General features: G+C 45.7%; 1 pseudogene; it reads left to right on the top strand.

Moving 5' to 3' along the window:
* The first annotated feature begins 1,074 nt into the window (after window positions 1-1,074).
* On the top strand, window positions 1,075-9,057 carry LOC117368800 (annotated as a pseudogene).
* The last annotated feature ends 1,968 nt before the right edge of the window (window positions 9,058-11,025 follow it).

Raw genomic sequence — 11,025 nt, 5'->3', positions numbered from 1 at the left:
AAACATGAGGAAAGGTTTGGGACAGAAATACAATTTGGTTGATAGAAGAAAAGACACTTATGGTTGAAAACAATAGGAAGGGAAAGAATCTCAAAGAAGTTAAGCCAATAAAAATGAAGCTCCTAGAAAGTCCTTTTAGTCATTAAATGCGTCTATAAAGAGAAAGCTTTTAAGTTTGCTCTTAAATTTATCCAAATTTTTCTCCTCTCTTAAGTAAATAGGGAGGGAAGTCCATGTTTGAGGAGCTGTAATGGAAAAGATGAAGTGCTGTCGTACGTTAATAATTTTAAGTGAGGGATGATTAATAAGCCTTACTATTTACAAATACTTTTAATCAGACCTTCTTCCACCCCATGTTGGGAAGCCAGGCAATCTCTGCAGATAATCCCACTTCCCTCTTTTTTAAAAAAAAAAAAAAAAATCTTTCCCCCTTTCCTAGTTATTATTGTATTTATCTGATTAACTTATCTTCAACCCCCTTCCTCCTTCTCTCTACCTTTTTTTTTCAACAATTTATTTTTATTGTAAAGAACTTAGATGCTGTGATAATAGGCGGTCTATGAAGCTATGAATAAACCTGAAACCTGAAACTAGAAAGGAAACAGTGCCTGTGCCAGACTGCAGCTATGTCAACCACGTCTCTGCTGCCTTACAAGTCTGCCCATACTGATGAGTCCTTTTTTTCTTTCTTGCAGATCATCACCGTGTGTCCGAGCCTCCAACTTCTGCCAGGGAGGAAGGGGAAAAAGTGGTGGAGCAGCAGCAGACTGGAAAATCTGAAGCAGCCCCTCCGCCTCCCTAGGGTTACGACGTCCGGATTTCCCCTGACATGTCTTCCTTTTGGGAACATGTCTGGGGATCCAGACAGCTTTTCAAAACCCAGCACTTTGTCAGGTTTTGAACAGCTTCCTGACATAATTGCATTGGGAAGTGGCATCCGTACATGCGCGGACCCAATGCAGTAACATCATGCTTGTGTGCAAATGATGGATATTGGCAACATCATCGCCCAGGTTCCAGCTCACCGCAGAGATCACAGGTCTTTAAGAAGTGGTAACATAGTTGAGGGTAGCTATGGATGTCCTCGCCAGGGAGGCGCCAGTCACACATGAGCTGCTTCCTCCGTTGGTTGCGAGCAAGCCTCTATCTAGTGTGCTCACAAGGCCATGCAGGCTACCCTTGGAAACCTTTTTGGCTAGCTCATTGCCCAGGGTCACTCCCCTGGGGATCCAACAGCTCAGCTCACCCTGCAAGCCTCCTCCAGCCAGACCTCCACTAGCCAAGGCACCATTCCTGGCACATCTGGCACTCAGTCCCAAGGCCAAGGCTAGGGCAGGTGCCAGAGGAAGGGGTCTGGACCCCATTAGGGCCCTCTGTGGCCTCTGCCTCTCTCCCCAGGATTGTTCTACTGCCATGGACCCTGTGACTCTGCTGGACTTGCTCCACATCTACCACAGCCTCTACCTCATGGTGGACTCATTGCAGATCCAGGTTCCAGATAGCAACCTAACCAGAAGGCCAGTCTTCTTCAGCTGCATATCCCATAGTTGGCATCATAGTTGGAGGGGGAGGGGTGGACAGGAAAGGGGCCATAATGTGGTGTAACATGGGGGGGGGGAGAGAGAGAGGGAAGAGGCCTATATGTGATGTAACATGGGGGAGGGGAATTTATGTGATGTAACATTGAGGGGGAAGGGGACAGAGAAGGGGCAATGTGCAAAGAGTTTGTTGGAGAATTTGTACAGTTTACAGGTAGGGAATGGTGGCACATGTGAGCTAATGATGGAATCTATGCACCTTCTTCCACCTAAGACACAGATTCCATCATCAGCTCACATGTACCACTATTCCCTCCTGCTGCCCATCCAAAACACAAATTCCATTAGAGGTGAGGAATGGAATTAGACAATGGAATCTGTGTTCTTTGATAAGGGGAGGCAGGGATGGGGGCCTGGGGTGGGGGCTGCATGTGTGTTTGTGTAGGGGGGCTGTTCCTGAGGTGCCTCATCTGTACTTTCATAGGCTTTACAGCCTCAGGCCTTAGGCCTGTGTTAACCTAAACAACTGAGGGATAATAGTTTATTGCTGTCTGCAGCGCATCTATGTGGGTGCACAGAGGGTATCAGCAGCCATGTTCTTAGAGACTAGCCATAGTCCAGCCTGTTGCAGTTTCAACATACTGCACAATAGAGTGTGTATGTGTCGCTCCATATCCACTGAGTTTGGTTAATACACTGTACAGCTTTTAACCAGCCCAACAACTTCAATGAGAGTTGCAGTGCAAGCTGCAGTGGCTGCAGCCCATGTTGAGGTCTAGGATTATTATATGAGGCATCACTCTTTGTTGCCCACTGAGCCCCCAACACACATGCATTTCCTACAAATATTCTGCATCCACAGAACCCTTACCCTTCCTGCAAGGCTAGATGAAGATTATAGCTAGAACATTTCCCCGTACAACTCACCATAAATCATGTTTTGTCTCTACTGCTATCTAAATAACAGACATATTGGTTAAAGAGATGTAAACATCTGGACCAGATAACGTCTATCAGAACACTGAGTTATTTTACAATGCCAGCACTCATTCCTAAGCAAGGCCTTCAGTTTCCTTTATTTATTTATTCAGTTTTCTATTCTATTCTCCCCAGGGAGCTCAGAACAGTTTATATGAATTTATTCAGGCACTCAAGCATTTTTCCCTGTCCGTCCTGGTGGGCTCACAATCTATGTAATGTACCTGGTGCAAAGGGGGGGGGGGGGGGGGGGGGGGGGGGGGGGGGGGCGGAGGAGGAAATTAAGTGACTTGCCCAGGGTCACAAGGAGCAGTGTAGGTTTGAACCCACAACCTCGGGGTGCTGAGACTTTAGCTCTAACCACTGAGCTCTACTGTAACATAGAAAGGGCCAAAAGACTATAGAATAATACCTAGAAAATTTAAATTCAGTGACATACACACAGAAGAAAAATGCTACATAAAGAATAAAAATTACTAGAAACCATACTATGTAATGAATACCCCAAGTAGTCTGCTAGAAGCTGAGCAAGGTGCAACCTTTGGGTCTCCTGTTGGTCTAAGGATGACCTAAAACTAAGGGAACAGATAGATCTCAGGGTTTTACTTCCATCCAAAGCTTTGGAATTAAACCTCTCATGTCTCAATCCATCCTTCTTTTTCTGAAGCCATGAACACTACTGAGTCGCCCTATCACTGTGGTTCTTTGGGTATAGCCAGACTATTTGCAGAGTCCATGAACCATATCTCATGTCTATATATCTGCTGCACTGCAAATCTCCTATCTTTCTCTTGTGAGCAACTGTAGGGTCATGAAATGGTTAACTGTTGTTTAAGATATTGCTCTGGCCTACATAGCTGAAAACAGTGTATAATCTACTGACCTCATCTGCCTAAAATGTATGTCCCTACCTTACCACATTGTAAGCTAAATAGATAAGAGTTTGAGCCATGATGTACCCTACCCTCCTGTACATGTAACATTTAGAACTGTAAGATTTAGATAAGCAAAGAAATGAGCTAGTTTCCTATAGGACTATAAGCTGTAGCCCTGAACCTATCATAAGTGCTGGCTTAGGACCAATAATTATTGTAGAAAAGTTATAGAAGTAACAAATGAGAAGTTGTAGTTTTTGCATGTATTAGTTTGCATATGTTTAGTGAAAAAGGCATAAAAGTCCGTGCATTTCCTGATTCTAACACTCTAGTAAGCAGGCTGTTCACTGCACTAGAGTCCAGCATGCTGTAAATAAACCTCTTGTACTTTCTTTAAGCCTATGACTTTGTGTGTCCAAGTGACCTTTCATTTAGCTTCCGAACAGGGACTTGAAGGTCTCTTGACCACTGGTTACTCGATTGATCACTTGTTTCTGGTCCCACGGCTGAAGTGTCTGCTTAGCCGGCTGCCTTCCTTTTGGGGGGTTGGCAGACCTCAGGACATTCGACCACTTCAACTGACTTATCCAATCTTAGTTTAAAGTACAAGAATCTGTATGAGTTTAATTCTGTCCTGGAGTGGCTACCATCTGGTAAGTAGGAATTGATCATTCCTATCCTGTCTCTTTTCTCCTGCCTAGTAAGCCACTTGATCAGTCGTTGAAGTCATGGGGAGGGATTCTAGGAACTGTTATTTTCTGATTGAGTAACTAAACTGAAGTCTGTTGTGTTTTGTGTGTTTGAGAGTGTCTGAGATGTCCTTGAGGACGAAGCGAGTGCGGACCTGTTAGTACTGCGTTTCCCTAGTCTGGAGACGGGCAGGGCCAAGAATACAGGGAAGTGTTTTTGTCCTCCATTGCACAATGGGGGGATGTCAGTCTACCTATGGGGACTTCTTGATACAATGTTAGCTAATTTTAAAAAGGGATTTGGCTCTGATTATGGGACTACACTTAACAAATCAACCCTTATTCATCTGTGCCAGTTAGAATGTCTGACGTTTGGTGTGGGATGGCCCCCTCTGGCTCCCTGGAAGAGGACATAACCTGTCAGGTTTTTATGCATTCTTTTGCTGTCGGTTCCTCTTCCAGTCAGCCAATTTTGCATTCCAATGGGAAAACCATTCCACTGGACAAACCTCCCAAGTAACCTGGACCCGTCTACCCCAGGGCTTTAAAAAATAGCCCCTCTATTCAGCACGCCGAGAGGTTGGATAGGTTGGGGCTCTTCTCTCTGGAAAAAATGAGGCTCAGGGGAGACATTATAGAGACCTTCAAGATCATGAGGGGCATAGAGAGGGTGGATAGGGACAGATTCTTCAGACTGAGGGGGACAACAAGTACGAGGGGGTATTCGGAGAAACTGAAGGGAGATAGGTTCAAAACAAATGCAAGGAAGTTTTTCTTCACCCAAAGGGTCGTGGACACTTGGAATGTGCTACTGGAGGAAGTGATCAGGCAGAGTACGGTACAGGGATTCAAACAGGGATTGGACGGATTCCTGAGGGATAAAGGGATCGTGGGATACTGAGAGAGGTGCTGGGATGTAACACAAGTATAGAAAGCTAACCAGGTAATAATTATAGAAAGCCAACTAGGTCGTGCATGTGCAAGACCGGAGGGTTAGGACTTTGATGGACTTCAATGAGAAACCAAGGTGGCAAGGGGGCCCTTTCTGGAGATTCAGACAGGTCGTGACCTGTTTGGGCCACCGCGGGAGGGGACTGCTGGGCAGGATGGACCTATGGTCTGACCCGGCGGAGGCACTGCTTATGTTCTTATGTTCTTGCTTCAGACCTTGCCAATTTCTTCCCTTCATCTGATTCCCAAGTCTTTCAGTATTCCGGGTTCCTTATGAGTTCTGTCTGTCCAAATGTATCAGTGTAATTTGAAACTGTCAGTTGTACTGATAAGGGCCATGAAGTTTTCAGCATTTCAAATGCAGTTTCTCCTGAAACAGATAAGTAGGTTTAGATTTAAAGTTTTTGGCTATGTTATAAAATGTTTATGTATATTCAGAAATGAATGTAACCAAAAACTATGATTTCTGGAATTTATATTCCATGCTAAAAAGAAGTTCCTTGTCCAAATTTAAGGACTGCCTCTCTTTTAAACCTAAGGAAATAATTCTGAAAAGTACTACATCTGTAATTTGATCTCTTTGATCTTTAAGTAACTCTCTCTCCTCTGTGAAATTCTGTAGGGAGGGGGAGTAAGTCTCTACTGAGATGTATGTTGATTGTAAAAAAAAAAAAGTTTAAAATTGTGAGTACAGTAAGACCTTGGTTGGCGAGCATAATTTGTTCCAGAAGCATGTTTGTAGTCCAGGGCACTCGTGTACAAAAATATACATACTTGTATTGCAAGCCCTTGCTCATTTGGAACAGTTACTGCACTCCTGCAGCGTCATATAGAGAGGAATCACTGGCTCAGTTGCGATAATGTGATGCTTGTATACTGTATGTACTTGTATTGCAAGACGTTGTATACTGTATGTACTTGTATTGCACGCCTGTATGTACTATACGTTGTATACTGTATGTACTTGTATTGCACGCCTGTATGTACTTGTATTGCAAGACGTTGCTGATATAGCAAGTTAAAATTTAATCAAATGTTTTGCTTGTCTTGTAGAGCACTTGCAAACCAAGTTATTTGCAACCCAAAGTTTTACTGTATATTCCAATCTTTGTTTTGTATTTCTTTTTATAAATCATGTAAGCTTATATATAAGAATGTAAGCTTAGTATAAGAATGTAACTTTTAGGTATAAGAATGTAATTTTTAGGACTGCTTTTGTATGGAAGTAAATATTTTTGCCAGTCAGATGATAGTGAAGGGACTGCTGCTTTAGAGAGCGCTTGTGTCAGACTACCCTGCTAAGTGGGTGGACCCAGAGCTGAATTTTACTTAATATTTACAAGTCAGCTCTTTGGGGTAGGAACCTGATACAGATAGTGGGTCTGCCTTTTAAATTTTCCTGTGGCCATATTTACACTGATTCCAAGTATGCCTTCCTCGTGTCACCTACCTTGGCTTTCACATTTCTCAGGGTACCAGGTCCCTTCCTACACCCGGGTCCAGGCTGTCTGTAGTTTCCCTGTTCCTGACAATCGCAAAGCCCTGCGCACCTTCCTTGGTATTGTCGGATACTGTCGTATCTGGATCCCTGATTTCTCTACTATTGTCCGCCCTCTGTATGATGCCCTCAAAAACTTCTGACTCAGGCCCCTGCCCTCTGGCCCTTCCGCCCAAGCAGCTGAGCTGTATGCCCTCACTTCTGCCCTGAGATATTCTGCCTCTTTAGTCTTGCAACATCTAAACTGACTCCAAATATGCTTTCTTTACCTTGCATTCCCATAGGGCCATCTGGAAACATTGAGATTTCATTACAGCCTCTGGCTGCCTGATCCATCATGCTCCCCTCATTCTTGACCTCCTCGAGGCCATCAAATTGCCCTCCCATATTGCAGTTAAGCACTGTCGAGCCCACCATCGTGTCACTGATCTCGTCTCACGTGGCAATGCCCTTGCTGACCACACAGCCTGAGCTGCCAGCCTCTGCCCCCTCCTTCGGCTCCTCTGTACACCATCATTCCTTTTCTGGACACCCTTACACCCCAGTACACTTCTCAGGAACAGACTTGGGCATGCACTATTTTGGGCCAGTCTGTCCTGAAAGGGGGGTGGATACACTGATACTTCAAATGCAAGCACAGCGGGTACCCTCATAGTCATTCCTCAACACCTGGCCCTCACGATTGTCAAAAGATTATGGTCTGACAGTGAACATTCAAGGTATTTACCCTGACACTCTCTCTACAGCTGTCTCATCTCTCCTTTCTACTACTATGTCAAAGAAGTCTACCGATGAAGGTGTCCTTTCCTATAACTCCATTCTCTCATCTTCTATTGATACTCTTGCCCCTTCCGTTTCCCATCCTGTACAACGTGCCAAATCCCAGTCCTGGTTGACTCCCCAAATCCATTACCTGTGCTCCTGTGCTTAAGCTGCTGAACATCTTTGGCTTAAATCCTGAACGCTAGCTGACTTCGTTCATGTCAAATTCATTCTGACATCCTTCCAATCTACCCTCTCGCTTGCCAAACAGGACTATTACATCCATTTAACCAACTCTCTTAGTGATAACCCTTGCCGTCTCATTGCCATGTTCGACTCTCTACTCAAAGTGCCCCAGCCTCCTATCCCCTCTTTGCTCTCTTCACAGACGATGGCAGAGTTCTTCCACGACAAGATTCACAAGATCCACCTTGAATTCTCCTCTACGTCGCCTCACCCACCGCCCCCTCTGACTGTCCGCTTTGCCGACGTCCGTTCGACAACCCTTTCTTCCTTTTCTGAAATTACGGAAGAGGAAACTGCTCGCCTCCTCCAAATCCACCACCTGTTCCTCTGATCTGATTCCTACCTGCCTTCTCGGATCCATCGCTCCTGCTGTGATACCTCCAATCTGTCACATCCTCAACCTTTCACTCTCCACTGCTACGGTTCCTGATGTCTTCAAACATGATGTAGTTATGCCCTTACTTAAAAAGCCTACGTCCCCCTCCAACTACCGCCTTATCTCCCTTCTCCCCTTCCTATCCAAACTACTTGAATGCGCTGTTCACCACCTTTGCCTGGACTTCCTTTCCTCTCATAATATTCTTGACCCACTTCAATCGGGCTTTCGCCCTCTTCACTCTATTGAAACTGCCTTTGCTAAAGTCTCTAATGACCTGCTCCTGGCCTCATTCTTCTTGATCTGTCTGCTGCCTTTGACACTGTTGATCACCGCCTCCTCCTTGACATGTTGTCCTCGCTGGGATTCCAGGATTTTGCTCTCTCCTGGTTTTCTTCCTATCTCTCTCATCGTACCTTCAGCTTGTGTTACGGTGGATCCTCCTCAGCTGCCTGTCGCCATCCTGCTGTCTATCGGCGAACCCCAAGGCTCTGTCCTGGGCCCTCTCCTCTTCTCCATATATACCTGCTCTCTTGGTACACTGATCTCCTCTCATGGTTTTCAATATCACCTCCATGCTGATGACTCCCAGATCTACCTTTCCACGCCGGATATCTCTACGGGAGTTTAGGCCCAAATTTCAGCCTGCCTATCTGACATTGCCACTTGGATGTCTCACCGCCATCTCAAACTGAATATGGCTAAAACTGAACTCCTTATCTTTCTGTCTAAACTCCTCCCCCCCCTCCCTCCGTTCTCTATTTTGGTGGATAATGCTATCCTCATCCTTATCTCATCGGCTCACAATCTTGGGGTGATCTTTGTCTCCTCTCTCTCCTTCTCTGCTCAGATCCAACAGACTGCCAAATCCTGTCGCATCCTCCTCTATAATATTACCAAAATCCGTCCTCTTCTCTCTGAACACATGACCTAAACCCTTGTCCATGCTCTCGTCACCTCACGCTTAGACTACTGCAACGTACTTCTCTCGGGCCTCCCACGTGCCCACCCCTCGCCTCTTCAATCCGTTCAAAATGCTGCTGCGCAACTCATATTCCATGAGAGCTGCTATTCTCACTTTACCCCTCTCCTCAAGTCGCTTCATTGGCTCCCCATCCATCTCCGAATACAGTTTAAACTACTCTTGCTGACTTACAAGTGCGTTCGCTCTGAAACTTCCCCCCCCCCCATATCTCTCTTCACTTATCTGCCCCTATGCTCTTCCCCGTGATCTCCGTTTGTCAGGCAAGCCCCTCTTATCTATACCCTTCTCTTCCATTGCCAACTCCAGACTCTGTCCCTTCTTTCTTGCGGCGCCGTATGCCTAGAACAGGCTGCCTGAATCAATACGTCGTGCTCCCTTCAAGCTAAAAGCCCACTTTTTAAAATCGGTTTTCAACTCCTAACTCCCATTCACGGCTGTCAGATACCTATACCTACTGTATCATTTCCTCTACCATAATCTCTCCAACTTCAAAATGTCCTGTCTAAATTAGATCTTAAGCTCTTCTGAGCAGGGACCGCCTATTGTATGCTAAAATGTACAGCGCTGAGCACGCCTTTCAGCGCTTTAGAAATAATAAATAGTAGTAGTAGGACAATTCTAGATACCGTACCTTCAAAAAGATATAAACAGGATGGAGTTGCTCCAGAGGAAAGCTACTAAAATGTTCAGTGGTCTTTCTCATAAGGCATACAGGGACAGACATAAATATCTTACTATGTATATGTAACCCTGGTCTCGCCCACTCACAGTTCATGGGCTCTGGCTAGCTCATTGGGTCAGGCACCCGCGAACAGGGCTTACAGAAAGAATTTATTTAGAACGGTCTTAAAGTCTATGAGCTGGGCGCAGGCTGGTGCTAGACTTACTCCGGTAGGCCAAAGGATCACAATCCCAGGGTTCAATCACCGCACTTAGGCCTAGATTCACTAAACTCACTGTTGTTGGGCGATCCGTGGCTGAATCTTGCCAAGTGACTGATTCACAACAGCTTCAGCATGCAATTGATGTGATCGGACGCATGCCCTGCAGTCTCATGGATCGCTGTAGAGCGATCGAGACACAGGCGCAGATCATCCTTGTTGGTTGTAGTTATGATTTGCGCATGCGCTAGCTCTTAGCACAAGCGAGGTCAAAGGAGGAGTGGTGTCTGTAGTTTAGCTGACCCTACGAGTGAACATTAATAAGTAATCATTTAAATTTGGCCTAGGTGCAGCCAGATTATATGGAACAGAACACGTTTGCAGCCAGATTGTGGAACATAACACGCTTTTAGCCTGCGGGTTAAAACCACGGGCTCGCACTACACTGCGCTTTTTGCAGAATATATGGGGATTTACTGGGATTTCAGGGCAGCAGAGAGCAAGAGAGTTGGCAGGGACAAACTGGAATTTCAGGGCGGCAGAGAGGAGAGTCGGCAGGGACTGGGATTTCAGGGCAGCAGAGAGCAGGAGAGTTGGCAGGGACAGTAAGCAACTGGTCCTCAGCAGTCGCTTCATTTTGGTTCGGCAAGTCCAATCAGTGTTCCTTCTGTTTAGTGAATCGCTGCCTTCCTACTTATGCATGCCATTTCCCCTCATTTGCATGGATCGGATCGGGTGAGAGATTGATCGGCCTTAAGGTTAGCGAATCAGGTCGGGGTTGGGGAATGCTCGCAAACTGGTCGGGACAAGATCGGTGAGCTTAGTAAATCTCAGCGCAGGACTAGCCCAGCCCAGGATCTTTCCTGCCAAGCTGAAACACTTCACACGGGCTCTGCAATAAGCAGGTCTTTCACTCGCACAATTTCCCTTTGGTGATGGGTCTCCACACACTCCTTGTTCTGTCCTCTCCTGGTGACCCCTCAGAAATGTAAAATCTCATATATTCTCCCTCAGTGAAACTCGCTAGGTACCACTTTCTCTCCTCTCACTTTGTTGTCTGCTCTTCTAGCAAACCCTCTCAGACTTTCTCTCCATGAGCAGTCAGTACATTGAGTCTCCCTCAGTACTAGGACTCTGAAACGGAGAATCAGGAAACCAAAAGCCTTGATCCTACTCCTCTCTTCCCTTTTACACTTCTCCTTCTGTATTCGCGGTTTCAGCGTTCGCAGTTTCAATTATTCACGGT

The sequence above is a fragment of the Geotrypetes seraphini genome, chromosome 1 (genome assembly GCF_902459505.1).
Source record: "Geotrypetes seraphini chromosome 1, aGeoSer1.1, whole genome shotgun sequence".
Lineage (NCBI taxonomy): Eukaryota > Metazoa > Chordata > Amphibia > Gymnophiona > Dermophiidae > Geotrypetes > Geotrypetes seraphini.
The sequence above is the reverse complement of the archived record's forward strand: the minus strand, read 5'-3'. Positions and strand labels throughout refer to the sequence as shown.